Genomic DNA, 12,150 nt, shown 5'->3' with positions numbered 1-12,150 from the left:
CATTTCTTTGATTACAGGAAATAGCCTTCATTCAGCCTCCAGGACCTTCCCTGAGTTCCAACTGGCAGATTCAAGTGTCGTTAATTAGGAAAGGGAGGGGATGCAAGACCAGGGAGAAACAAACTGTCAAGAGAAACAATATTGCAGCCTTGAGGCAAGGTCCTGGTTCCCCATCAACTGACACATACAACAATATCTTTGAGCTACTTTGCAGATACTGAAACCTCCACCAGATGGGAGAAATTAACGATGGTATGCTGCCCACAAGCATGTAGACCCTGGACCAGTTGAAGGTTGATGATGCTAACTTCTACTTACCTTGCCACCAAGTCATCAGAAGAATCTCCACGAACTGATAATACCCTATTTGAACATTACTATAAAACGTCTCACTATCCTCTCCAAGTGGGTACACATAGCTTTTTGACGGAGGAGCCCGCTGTGTCCCCCTTTGCCTGGCAAAGTAATAAACCTCTTTTTCTACTTCACCCAAAACTCTGTCTCCGAGATTCGATTTGGCACTGGTGTACAAAGAAGCTGTGCTTTTGGCATCAAGATCAGCATGTACGCACTACTGTCTATAAAAAGGGTAAACAACAAGGACCTACTGTATAGCATAGGGAACTAGTTTCAATATTTTGTAATGAACTATAATGTAAAACAATCTGAAAAAGAATACATATATATTCTTTTAATTATATATGCAATTATACTTCAATTAAAAAATCAACTATACTTCAATAAAAATTTTTTTTCTAAAGGTTTGGCTTAATTGCAAAATGAAGAGACAGATTAAAGTTATCTCCTTACCATGAACCTCCCAGTAAAGATTTTCCTTTTATAAAAAGCCGGTGATCTACTGGTTAGGATTCTGGGCTTTCACTTCCTTGGCCAGGATTCAACCCATGGTGGGACACTGAGATCACACAAGCCCTGCAGCGTGGCCAAAAAATAAGTAAATAAATGAAATAAAAATAAAAAGCCAGTGATATAATAGTGGCTTCATGCTAGATGGGCAACAGGCCTTTTGTTAAGTACAAAGATTGTCACAATTCTGAAAATGGACATATCAGATTTGTCATTTCATCCCATATAATTTAGAAAAGGAAAACTAGTAAAATATATATATATATATTATATATATATATCTTATATATATATAATATATATATATATATGTTAAATGAATGGCACTAATTCAGAAGTGTTAGGGCAATAAATTAAGCGAGAAAGTCCCAAGAATGTGCTAAAATGTGGAACCTAGTAAGGGACTACCAGCTACCTAAAAAACCCGACCATGATGTGTAGATGCCTCTCAACTGCCTACCAATTTCCTCCCCGAAGCAGCGGCAATCGACGACCATCACAAACTAAATCATTATCACCACGAGAACCACTAGACTGGGAACCACCAGGACCACAGGAGCACCACAACTTGTAGATCTTGTTGTTGATGTAGATCACTCTCCCGAAACTTCTGCAGTCGCCTCCAGCGATGAGGCTGCCAGAACTCAACACAAACACCACCAGCCTCACCTCTAACACCCACCTCACCACACCCCTGCCCACCACCACCCCCTTTACAACAGACAGCAGCATCAGCGCCCGCACAACACCAGAACCAAAGGCCCCTACCAGCAGCACCAGCACCAAGAAAGACCAAAAGCACCAGCATCACCAGCACCTCATGAGGAAAGAAGGGGTGGGTGGTCAGATGTGAGGGGGAGGGGCGTCGCGGGGAAAGCAGTGCTGCTGGAGTCCAAACACAGGCGGGGGCGTTTGCTCGTGGCCACAGGCACGACGGGGAGAGGCGCTGCCCCGGCCAGCCACGTTTGGGACTGAGGCAAACATCCGAAAAGGAAGAGACTGGACGTCGAAGGCCTCGAGTGGGCGCTCCCAACAATGCGGCTAGCAGTTCTGTCCGGAAGGAGGGAGAAGGTTGCCTAACAGGGCTTGGACTGGAGGTGCTGGGAGTGCGTTAGGTGTTATCCGGTCCACAACGCCGCAGAGCTAGCGTGGGCTAAAAGGGGGATGGGGACGGTGGTAGGCGGAGAAGAAGAAGAGAAAAAGCACGACTGGAAGGCACTAAAAGGCTCCGATAAGGCTGGGGGCATTTGTTAAGAAAAGGATTCGAACCCACGCCTCCAGGGGAGACTGCGACCTGAACGCAGCGCCTTAGACCGCTCGGCCATCCTGACGGCGGGCCTGGGCGTGCGCGTGGCCGCTCGGCTGGCTGGGACCCGACGCGACGCGAACCCCGGTGCCCTTGGCGGGACGCGGTGCTCCGCGCCAGGCGCGCGGCCGTCTGGGTGAGCGACGGAGCGGGCGCGCGGCGGCCGACGGGGAGCACGGCCAGACGACGCGCCTGGCTGCGCCGCGGTGGCGCCCTCGCCCAGCCCTGGCCCCGGACGCAGCCGGGCCGCGTCGGGCCAGCCCCCTGCCGCCGGCCCCCACCCGCGCGTCTCCTCGCCGGCCATGGCCCGGCGCGCGCCCACCCCCTCCTCGCAGCCTTGCTTTGCGTCTCGGGCCCCCTCCACCCGGCGCGATCCCCGCGTCGGAGGCAATAGGCAGCGCGCACTCGGAGTTTTCAGGGCCACGCGGGTCCGGGTCCCTGTCGGGGTCGGGGGCTGCTGCTTTGGAGGGCGCGGTTGGTGTGGCGTTGGGTCGGGTCGGGCACGTGCCGGGCGCCCGTGGTGGGCAGGGGGCCGGAGGGCAGGGGGAGGCGTCGGCAGGCAGCCCGAGAGCGGCCGGGCGCGGGGGCGGTGGCCGCCGTCCTCGTTAGTATAGTGGTGAGTATCCCCGCCTGTCACGCGGGAGACCGGGGTTCGATTCCCCGACGGGGAGGCAACACGCCCTCTTTTGGTGGCTGGCGCCGCTCTCTGTCCTGCCGCCTGGCTCCCAAGGGCCCTTCTTCTCCTCCCTCCGCCCTCCGCCCTCCGCCCTCCAGCGAGGCGCAGGGCGCCAGCGCGTGCCCAGCCTGCCCACCCTCGCCCCCCTCCAGCCGCCCAGCCCTTCCTCCTCGCCGGGCGCTCAGTCGCCAGGGCCGAGCGAGGGCCTCCTCTGGACCCCACAAGCGCCCGATGACATTGCGGCCCGCCCAAAGTGGCTGTCTCAGTGGGCTCCTTGCGTCGCGACGCACAGCTGCGCAGCTATCCACAGCGGCATAGGTGCACAGCTGCCGGGACGGGTGGGAGGCGGATGAGTGGCGTGCCCTGTCGGTGCGGGAAGTGGCCTGGCCCAGCGCCCGGTGGAGAAGGGCTTTGGCCAGCCGGGGGCTGGAAGACGCGTGCCCCGGGAGCGGGGCGGGGCGGGGCGGGGGCGGGGGCGGGCCGCGGCGTGGAGCGGAGGGCCCTGGAGCAGCAAGGCAGCGAGAGCGCCCCCCTGAGGCGGTCGGGCCGGCGGCCTAGGGCAGCTTCGTAGGGCTGGCGCGGGTGGGGCGCCGGGGGGCCTTGGTGGCGCCTGTGACGTCACAGAGCTGCCGGCCGGCGGGGCGTCGGGGCAGGGCTGCTCCAAGCGGCGGCGGCTGAGGAGGAGGAGGAGGAGGAGGAGGAGGAGGGGGACGGGGAAGAGAAAGGGGAGTAGGAGGAGGTAGAGAAGGAGGAGGAGTCGAAGAGAAGGAGGAGCAGGAGGAGGAGGAGGAGGAGGAGGAGGAGGAGGAGGACGGGGAAGAGAAAGGGGAGTAGGAGGAGGAAGAGAAGGAGGAGGAGTCGAAGAGAAGGAGGAGCAGGAGGAGGAGGAGGAGGAGGAGGAGGAGGAGGAGAAGGCGGCGGCGACGAGAGTGCGCTCGGGCGAGCCCGGTGCCGGCGTCTCGGGGCGGCCCGGGCTGTGCAGCGTTGGTGGTATAGTGGTGAGCATAGCTGCCTTCCAAGCAGTTGACCCGGGTTCGATTCCCGGCCAACGCAGCGGGCTGACCTTTTACCGAGCTCCACGGGCGGCCGGCCGGCCGGGGGCCTGTGAGGGAGAGCTGGGAGCAGGGAGCTAGCTGGCCCCAGCGGCTTTTCTCGTGTGTGCGAGAAGCAGGCGCGCAGTGTTCTGAGGGCGCTGCAAGCAGGAAGGACGGTAGGACACGTGGATTGCCAGGGGCGGCGCGTGGCTGGACTTGGAAAGGCCGGGTCTTGGCGCCAAGGTGGCGCCGAGCGGGTGCTATGGGTCCAGCAGGAGCAGTGGTAGAGCCTGACGCTCCCTGGTGGTCTAGTGGTTAGGATTCGGCGCTCTCACCGCCGCGGCCCGGGTTCGATTCCCGGTCAGGGAAGCCTCTCTACCTCCCACCGTCCACATCCCACTTTTAGGCCACGCTTGCTCCGCGGCCTCGGCGCCCCGACAAGAGCCGCCCGGTGCCCTGCACCTCCAGCCCAAGCCCTGCCAGGCAACCTCCACCCTGCCTCCCCGGCCAAACCTTTTGGCCGCACTGGCGCGCGCCCACTCGAGGCCTTCGACGTCCCGTGTCTTCCTTTCCGGACGCTTGCCTCAGCCCCAAACACGAGTGGCCGGGGCCGCGCCTCTCCCCGCCGTGGCCGTGGCCACGAGCAAACGCCCCCGCCTGTGTTTGGACTCTCCATCAGCACTGCTTTTCCCCCACGGCGACAGCGGCGGCAGCGCCGACGGCGACGGCGGTGTCACAGGCGGTGCCTTCTAACAAAGCCGGATCCCCTGTGGAACGGAGCACCGGTGGGCAGACGGGTGCTTCGCACCACCGCAGCAGGTTTCCTGAACGCCCTTGCCGGTGCCGTGGGGGTGGCTGACAGTGTGGGATGAAGGTGTTTGTGGCCGTGGTCGGTGGCCACCCCACGCGGGTTAGGGAACGGAGCAGAACGACCCCATGGAGAGAGGGCGGCGGTGGGCCGCGTGCTGGGAGGTGCGAGGAAGGGCCTGGGGTGTCTGGGTGGAGCGCGGGCAGGAGCGGGAGGTGTTGGGCTGGCGGGGACCTGGCCCGGGAGAGCGGCTGGCCCCTCAGGCAGGGGCTCAGCAGAAGCTTGGGGTGGTGGCAGCACCTGGCCCGGCACGTGCGTACGGGTGGGTCAGATCAGGGGGCGGGGTGGGCCTGGAGTAGGAGTGCGTCTGAGGAGCACTGGCGGAAGTGAGACTTCCGGGCAGGACATGTGACAGTCGGGCCTGGGATACAAGGGGAAGGTGGCGGGGAGAGGGGTCCGAGCCTGCAGGCTGGGGGGAAGGGCGGGGTGTGTGAGTGGGCTGTGGGGCGAGGAAGATGGTGGGAGAGGACCCCTTCGCGGTGGGGTGGCGGGTGAGGGCGCCAGACTGCTGTGCTGCGCGGCAAGGTGGTCAGGCTAACCAGTGGGTTGGGACTGGGGGCGGTGGGTAGGAGGCAGGCAAGAGAACAACAGAAACGGAGCGCGCCACAGGGGCTAGGCGGGGTCCGAATGGGGTGGGGGCATTCTACTGCCCCAGAGACATACATCGCCTCTCGTCGGGAGAAACCATCCGGTCTCAGGTGTGTGTGGCGGCGGGGGTGGGGGGAGGAGGGGTTGAGGTTGAAAGAGGCCAAAGGAGAGGTCCCCTATGATCCAGCAATCCCACTCCTGGGTACGTACCCGGAAATGACGAAACAAGAGTGCAAAAAGGCACAAGCACCTCCATGTTCACAGCGGCACTATTTGCAGTAGCCAAGACATGGAAGAATACCCAAGTGCCCATCAACGGGTGGCTAGTACAAGAAGAGGTGGTATATATGTACTATGGGATATTACACAGCCATTAATAAGAAAGAATGAAATATCGCCATTTGCCGCAACAAGAATGCTCCCAGGGAGTATTACACTTAGTGAAGTAGGTCCGACAGAGAAGCACAAAGATATGTGGAATCTAAGACGTACTACCAATGAATCTCTGTGCAAAACGGAAACAGACTCACAGACCTAGAAAACACAGTGATGGTTACCCGAGTTAAAAAGGAGGGGTGGAGGGATAAATTAGGAGCTCGATGAACAGATACACAGTGGTTCATATAAAGGAGATAAGCAACAAGGATTTCCAGAATAACACAGGGAGTGATAGTCAATATCCTGCAATAACCTGTAATGGAAATCACTCTGAAACGATATTAGACATGGAAAACAGTATCCCCTTTGCTGTACACCTGAAACGAACTCAATATCGTTAATCAACTCTTCTTCTTCAACCACAAGTACTAGTACTTATAAGTAAGTAAGTAAATAAATAAATAAAAACAACGAACAAAATAAACAGGAGAAACATGAGCCATCAGATGATCCAGCAATCCCCGTCGTGGGTACACATCCGCCAAAGAGAAAAACTGTTGTTTGAAGAGATCCACGCACCCCCGTCTTTGTAGCAGCACTGTGTGCCGCAGCCAAGACATGGAAAAAACCCATGTGCCCATCAACGGTTGGCTGACAGAAAAAGATGCGGTATAAATGTACTGTGGAATATTACTCAGCCATTTCCGAAAATGAAATATTGCCATTTGCCACAATAAGGATGGTCCTAGAGAATATTACACTTAGTGAAGTTAAGTCTGACAGAGAAGCACAAAGATACGTGGAATCTAAAACATAATAGACAAGAATGTATGTGCCAAAGCGAAACAGACTCACAGACATAGAAAACACACTGGTGGTTCCCCGAGGAGAAAGGGAGGGGCGGAGACATAAAGTAGGAGCTGCGATGAACAGATACACCGTACTTCATATAAAAGACATACGCAACAAGGATTTCCAGAATAACACAGGGAATGATGTTCAATATCCTGTAGTAAACTGTGATGGAAAGCAACCTGAAACAATATTAGACATGGAAGACAGTATCCGCTTTGCTGTGCACCTGAAACTAACTCAATACTGTTAATCAACTTTTCTTCCAAAATTGCAGCTACTAGTTCTTATAAGTAAACGAATAAATAAATATTAAATGCATAAATAAAAACAACACACTAAATAAATAGGTGAAATATGAGCTCTCATATGATCCAGCAATCCCCATCGTGGGTACACATCGGCAAAGGAGAGAAACTGTCATTTGAAGAGATCCATGCACCCCCCCACGTTCACAGCAGCACTACGGGCCACAGCCAAGACATGGACAAAACCCAAGTGCCCATCAACCGATGGCTGGCACAGGAAGACGTGGTACGTACGTACTGTGGAATATTCCTCAGCCATACAAAAGAGTGAGATATTGCCATTTGCACCAGTAAGGATGGACCTAGAGTATATTACACTTCGCGACGTAAGTCAGGCAGAGGAGCACAAAGATATGTGGAATCTAAACCGTACTACAAACGAATGTATGTGCCAAAGAGAAACAGACCCACAGACATAGAAAACACACTGTTCGTTACCCAAGGGGAAAGTGTAGGGCAGGGAAAAATCCGGAGCTGCGATTAACAGAGAGGAAATACTGGACATAAAGCACAGAAGCAACAAGGATTTACTGTACAGCACAGGGAACTGTATTCATATGTCGTGATAACGTATAACGGAAAATAACCTGGAAAAGGACATATAACTGAATCACTTGGCTGTACACCTGAAAGTCACACAGTATTGTAAGTCAACCGTACTGCTGCGAAAAGGAGAAGACGACGAAGGGGAAAAAAAGGAGGGCAACGGGACAGAGGCAAGGGCAGGATCCTTGACAACGTAGGATTTGGAAAGGATCGGGGGAAAAAGCGGGGAGATAGGGGGTGGGATGGGGGTGTCTGTGGGAGTAGGGTGGAGGCTGAGGTGGTGGTGCCGGTGGTGCTGTCCCGAGGGCTGATGCTGTTGGTGGGAGCAGAGGTTCAGGGGAGGGGCTGGTGTTTGTCGTGCTGATGGTGGTGGTGGCAGTAGTGGTGGAGGAGCGGGCCGGTGTTGGAAACGTATTTCTGTCGAGGGTCAGAACATGAATCTAGAGTGCAGTCTGCGATGATGGTGTGGACTTCTTTTGAACTCCTCGTGCAAGTGAACGCTTTGGGGACTGTCCAGGAAAGTGGGATGTATCACTCCCAGAGGTGGCAACTTCCTTGCTCCTGGTTGTGCAAACATAGTATAACTCTCGAAGTGCGGGCAGAGTGAGGCAGAGAGCTTGGAAACGTGGCGAAAGGTGAAGAGGTTGGGCTGTGCGGGTGCCAGTGTGGGGTGTTCCTCACAGTGAAAAGCGTGACACAAGCGGGGTCGGGGTAAGGACGAGAACAAGGACAAGGAAGGGGTCTGGGCGTAAGAGTGGCTGAGCCCGCAAGGTGTCAGGTCCCGGAGGCCTGGCTCCCGGGTGTGTGTGGGGTGGGGGCGTCTGCGTGGGAAGGACAGGGGCCGGAAGGTGCGGTGGTGAGCGAGCTGTTGCACGACCGGTGCCTTGAGTGTGGCAGCGGGGAAGCCCAGCTCCGCTGTGGGGCTGCGGGAACCAAAAGGGGACGCTGCGGCTGCATGGGCCGGGAATCGAACCCGGGCCTCCCGCGTGGCAGGCGAGAATTCTACCACTGAACCACCCATGCACCGGTGGCCGCCGGCCCCCGGCGCTGCCCCAGCGGCGCTCGCCGCCAACCGCCGGACCCTGGTCACTGCTCGCCCCGTGGGCATGTGCTCCATTTGAGCAGGAGGCCGACGGGCCACCTGAATGAGAGGCTCCGGGCACGCTGGCGACCCCAGGGCGCGAGGCGGTCGGAAGCACCGAGGGACGGAGGGACGCAGGCGTGCTCGGCCCGTCCTGCGCTTTCTCTGCCGTCCACGGCCGCCGCGAGACTGTCGGTGTCGCCAGAGGAAGCCAGGAGCCCAAGCGGCCTGGCCCGCGCCCGAATCCCAGTCAGGGCAGGCGAGGCGTGGCCGCTGCGGCCGAGCGCCGACGTTCCTCTCAGCAGCCGCCCGGCCCCGACGCACAGTCCCTCTGGCGGCTGGCTTTCTTGCTGGTGCGGGGCGTGCGAGGGCGGGCGGGGGCAGGGGTCGGAGCTCGGGGCTGTGCAGGGACCGCGAGCGTGGGAGATGGACGCCGGGCACCGCCGCCGCCGCCGCCGCCGCCGTCGCCGAGCGGCGCTCAGGCCACAAGACCAAAGGTGTCTGAGCCTCGCTTCTGCGCTCTGGCCCACCCCTCTCCCGCGGGGTCCCGCTCTGCTGCGTTGGTTGTGAGGAGAAGCACTGTGGCAGACTGGCTGCTGGCTCGCGGACAGCCCGGTGAGGGAGGGAGCGCGCCAGGGTGTGGTTGGGTCCGGCCGGAGCAGCGGCTTCCCCGAGGGACTTGCGCTGTGGCGCCGAGGTGGGTGGCCCGGGCTGGGGGCCGGACGTCTGTGGTGGGTGACAGGGCATCCAGGGCTTCGGCTCACTACTCACTGGAGCACCGTTCCCGGGAGCGACTCCTGCGCCAGGCCCCGTGCAGGGAGGGCCCCCTGTTGGCTGGCCAGCAGGAGGCTGGGCTGCACGCGGCCCAGCAGGCAGGCAGGCAGGCAGGCAGGCAGGCAGGCAGGCAGGTGTGGTCCGGCCAAGGTCCCAAGGCGAAAAAGCACCGAGGGCACGCACCACAGGCCGGCAAGACGGTGTGGCTGTGGAGGGAATGGAATGGGCAGGCGGGCCGTTGGGGCTGGCGGGAAGGACAGGATGTTGGAAAGAGGGAGAGCTGCTGGTGGCGGAAGTGGAAGAAAGGCTGTGAGAGCGAGTCCGCTGTTCACCAGGCCGAAGTCGGAGGGCGGGCCAGGCGTGGAGGGCTTTCCACACGCGGCCGTTCTGCGTGTGGCGGTGGGGGCGGGGTGGAGCGTGGGAGTGGGAGTGGGAGGGAGGGACGAAGGCAGGCAGGCAGGCAGGCAGGAAAAGCACCAGCAGCAGCAGCCGCAAGCAGGTGAGGGAAGATGGGCTGCGAAGGACTGAAGGTTTTTCTGGTGTGGGTGCAGGTAGGAGGGGGCTTAGGAGCTGGCGGGGAGGGCGTTTGTCCGGAAAGCCAGTCGCCGGAGGGTTCCTAGTGCGCCGTTTCTGCCAGGCCCGCGGCCGTGGCTGAGAAGGTCCCGCGTCTGAGAGGCGTGGATGTCCGGGCCGGAGTTCGGAGAGGCCGCAAGAGTGCAAGGCGCGAACGGACTGGAAGGCAGTAAAGCGCTGCCGTAGGGCCGGGTGCGTTTGTCGGGCGGGCCAAAAGGCTGGCTTGTCAGGAGTGGGATTCGAACCCACGCCTCCAGGGGAGACTGCGACCTGAACGCAGCGCCTTAGACCGCTCGGCCATCCTGACGGCGGGCCTGGGCGTGCGCGTGGCCGCTCGGCTGGCTGGGACCCGACGCGACGCGAACCCCGGTGCCCTTGGCGGGACGCGGTGCTCCGCGCCAGGCGCGCGGCCGTCTGGGTGAGCGACGGAGCGGGCGCGCGGCGGCCGACGGGGAGCACGGCCAGACGACGCGCCTGGCTGCGCCGCGGTGGCGCCCTCGCCCAGCCCTGGCCCCGGACGCAGCCGGGCCGCGTCGGGCCAGCCCCCTGCCGCCGGCCCCCACCCGCGCGTCTCCTCGCCGGCCATGGCCCGGCGCGCGCCCACCCCCTCCTCGCAGCCTTGCTTTGCGTCTCGGGCCCCCTCCACCCGGCGCGATCCCCGCGTCGGAGGCAATAGGCAGCGCGCACTCGGAGTTTTCAGGGCCACGCGGGTCCGGGTCCCTGTCGGGGTCGGGGGCTGCTGCTTTGGAGGGCGCGGTTGGTGTGGCGTTGGGTCGGGTCGGGCACGTGCCGGGCGCCCGTGGTGGGCAGGGGGCCGGAGGGCAGGGGGAGGCGTCGGCAGGCAGCCCGAGAGCGGCCGGGCGCGGGGGCGGTGGCCGCCGTCCTCGTTAGTATAGTGGTGAGTATCCCCGCCTGTCACGCGGGAGACCGGGGTTCGATTCCCCGACGGGGAGGCAACACGCCCTCTTTTGGTGGCTGGCGCCGCTCTCTGTCCTGCCGCCTGGCTCCCAAGGGCCCTTCTTCTCCTCCCTCCGCCCTCCGCCCTCCGCCCTCCAGCGAGGCGCAGGGCGCCAGCGCGTGCCCAGCCTGCCCACCCTCGCCCCCCTCCAGCCGCCCAGCCCTTCCTCCTCGCCGGGCGCTCAGTCGCCAGGGCCGAGCGAGGGCCTCCTCTGGACCCCACAAGCGCCCGATGACATTGCGGCCCGCCCAAAGTGGCTGTCTCAGTGGGCTCCTTGCGTCGCGACGCACAGCTGCGCAGCTATCCACAGCGGCATAGGTGCACAGCTGCCGGGACGGGTGGGAGGCGGATGAGTGGCGTGCCCTGTCGGTGCGGGAAGTGGCCTGGCCCAGCGCCCGGTGGAGAAGGGCTTTGGCCAGCCGGGGGCTGGAAGACGCGTGCCCCGGGAGCGGGGCGGGGCGGGGCGGGGCGGGGGCGGGGGCGGGCCGCGGCGTGGAGCGGAGGGCCCTGGAGCAGCAAGGCAGCGAGAGCGCCCCCCTGAGGCGGTCGGGCCGGCGGCCTAGGGCAGCTTCGTAGGGCTGGCGCGGGTGGGGCGCCGGGGGGCCTTGGTGGCGCCTGTGACGTCACAGAGCTGCCGGCCGGCGGGGCGTCGGGGCAGGGCTGCTCCAAGCGGCGGCGGCTGAGGAGGAGGAGGAGGAGGAGGAGGAGGAGGAGGGGGACGGGGAAGAGAAAGGGGAGTAGGAGGAGGAAGAGAAGGAGGAGGAGTCGAAGAGAAGGAGGAGCAGGAGGAGGAGGAGGAGGAGGAGGAGGAGAAGGCGGCGGCGACGAGAGTGCGCTCGGGCGAGCCCGGTGCCGGCGTCTCGGGGCGGCCCGGGCTGTGCAGCGTTGGTGGTATAGTGGTGAGCATAGCTGCCTTCCAAGCAGTTGACCCGGGTTCGATTCCCGGCCAACGCAGCGGGCTGACCTTTTACCGAGCTCCACGGGCGGCCGGCCGGCCGGGGGCCTGTGAGGGAGAGCTGGGAGCAGGGAGCTAGCTGGCCCCAGCGGCTTTTCTCGTGTGTGCGAGAAGCAGGCGCGCAGTGTTCTGAGGGCGCTGCAAGCAGGAAGGACGGTAGGACACGTGGATTGCCAGGGGCGGCGCATGGCTGGACTTGGAAAGGCCGGGTCTTGGCGCCAAGGTGGCGCCGAGCGGGTGCTATGGGTCCAGCAGGAGCAGTGGTAGAGCCTGACGCTCCCTGGTGGTCTAGTGGTTAGGATTCGGCGCTCTCACCGCCGCGGCCCGGGTTCGATTCCCGGTCAGGGAAGCCTCTCTACCTCCCACCGTCCACATCCCACTTTTAG

The 12,150-nt window shown here is 61.3% G+C and overlaps 8 non-coding genes across 8 annotated transcripts; 6 read left to right on the top strand and 2 right to left on the bottom strand.

Annotated features, from left to right (window-relative positions):
* Positions 1 to 2,772: 2,772 nt before the first annotated feature.
* On the top strand, positions 2,773 to 2,844 carry TRNAD-GUC (transfer RNA aspartic acid (anticodon GUC)). The gene has a single exon. It is a non-coding gene; the product is annotated as a tRNA-Asp (tRNA).
* A 986-nt stretch (positions 2,845 to 3,830) lies between these two features.
* Positions 3,831 to 3,902, top strand: TRNAG-UCC (transfer RNA glycine (anticodon UCC)). Its single transcript has one exon. It is a non-coding gene; the product is annotated as a tRNA-Gly (tRNA).
* A 278-nt stretch (positions 3,903 to 4,180) lies between these two features.
* TRNAE-CUC (transfer RNA glutamic acid (anticodon CUC)) lies at positions 4,181 to 4,252 on the top strand. Its single transcript has one exon. It is a non-coding gene; the product is annotated as a tRNA-Glu (tRNA).
* A 4,123-nt stretch (positions 4,253 to 8,375) lies between these two features.
* On the bottom strand, positions 8,376 to 8,446 carry TRNAG-GCC (transfer RNA glycine (anticodon GCC)). The gene has a single exon. It is a non-coding gene; the product is annotated as a tRNA-Gly (tRNA).
* Positions 8,447 to 10,075: 1,629 nt separating this feature from the next.
* Positions 10,076 to 10,158, bottom strand: TRNAL-CAG (transfer RNA leucine (anticodon CAG)). The gene has a single exon. It is a non-coding gene; the product is annotated as a tRNA-Leu (tRNA).
* Positions 10,159 to 10,732: 574 nt separating this feature from the next.
* TRNAD-GUC (transfer RNA aspartic acid (anticodon GUC)) lies at positions 10,733 to 10,804 on the top strand. Its single transcript has one exon. It is a non-coding gene; the product is annotated as a tRNA-Asp (tRNA).
* An 887-nt stretch (positions 10,805 to 11,691) lies between these two features.
* Positions 11,692 to 11,763, top strand: TRNAG-UCC (transfer RNA glycine (anticodon UCC)). Its single transcript has one exon. It is a non-coding gene; the product is annotated as a tRNA-Gly (tRNA).
* Positions 11,764 to 12,041: 278 nt separating this feature from the next.
* On the top strand, positions 12,042 to 12,113 carry TRNAE-CUC (transfer RNA glutamic acid (anticodon CUC)). Its single transcript has one exon. It is a non-coding gene; the product is annotated as a tRNA-Glu (tRNA).
* The last annotated feature ends 37 nt before the right edge of the window (positions 12,114 to 12,150 follow it).

This window comes from Eschrichtius robustus, chromosome 3 (assembly GCF_028021215.1).
Source record: "Eschrichtius robustus isolate mEscRob2 chromosome 3, mEscRob2.pri, whole genome shotgun sequence".
Taxonomy (NCBI): domain Eukaryota; kingdom Metazoa; phylum Chordata; class Mammalia; order Artiodactyla; family Eschrichtiidae; genus Eschrichtius; species Eschrichtius robustus.
This window is presented reverse-complemented; position numbering and strand designations above follow the sequence as displayed.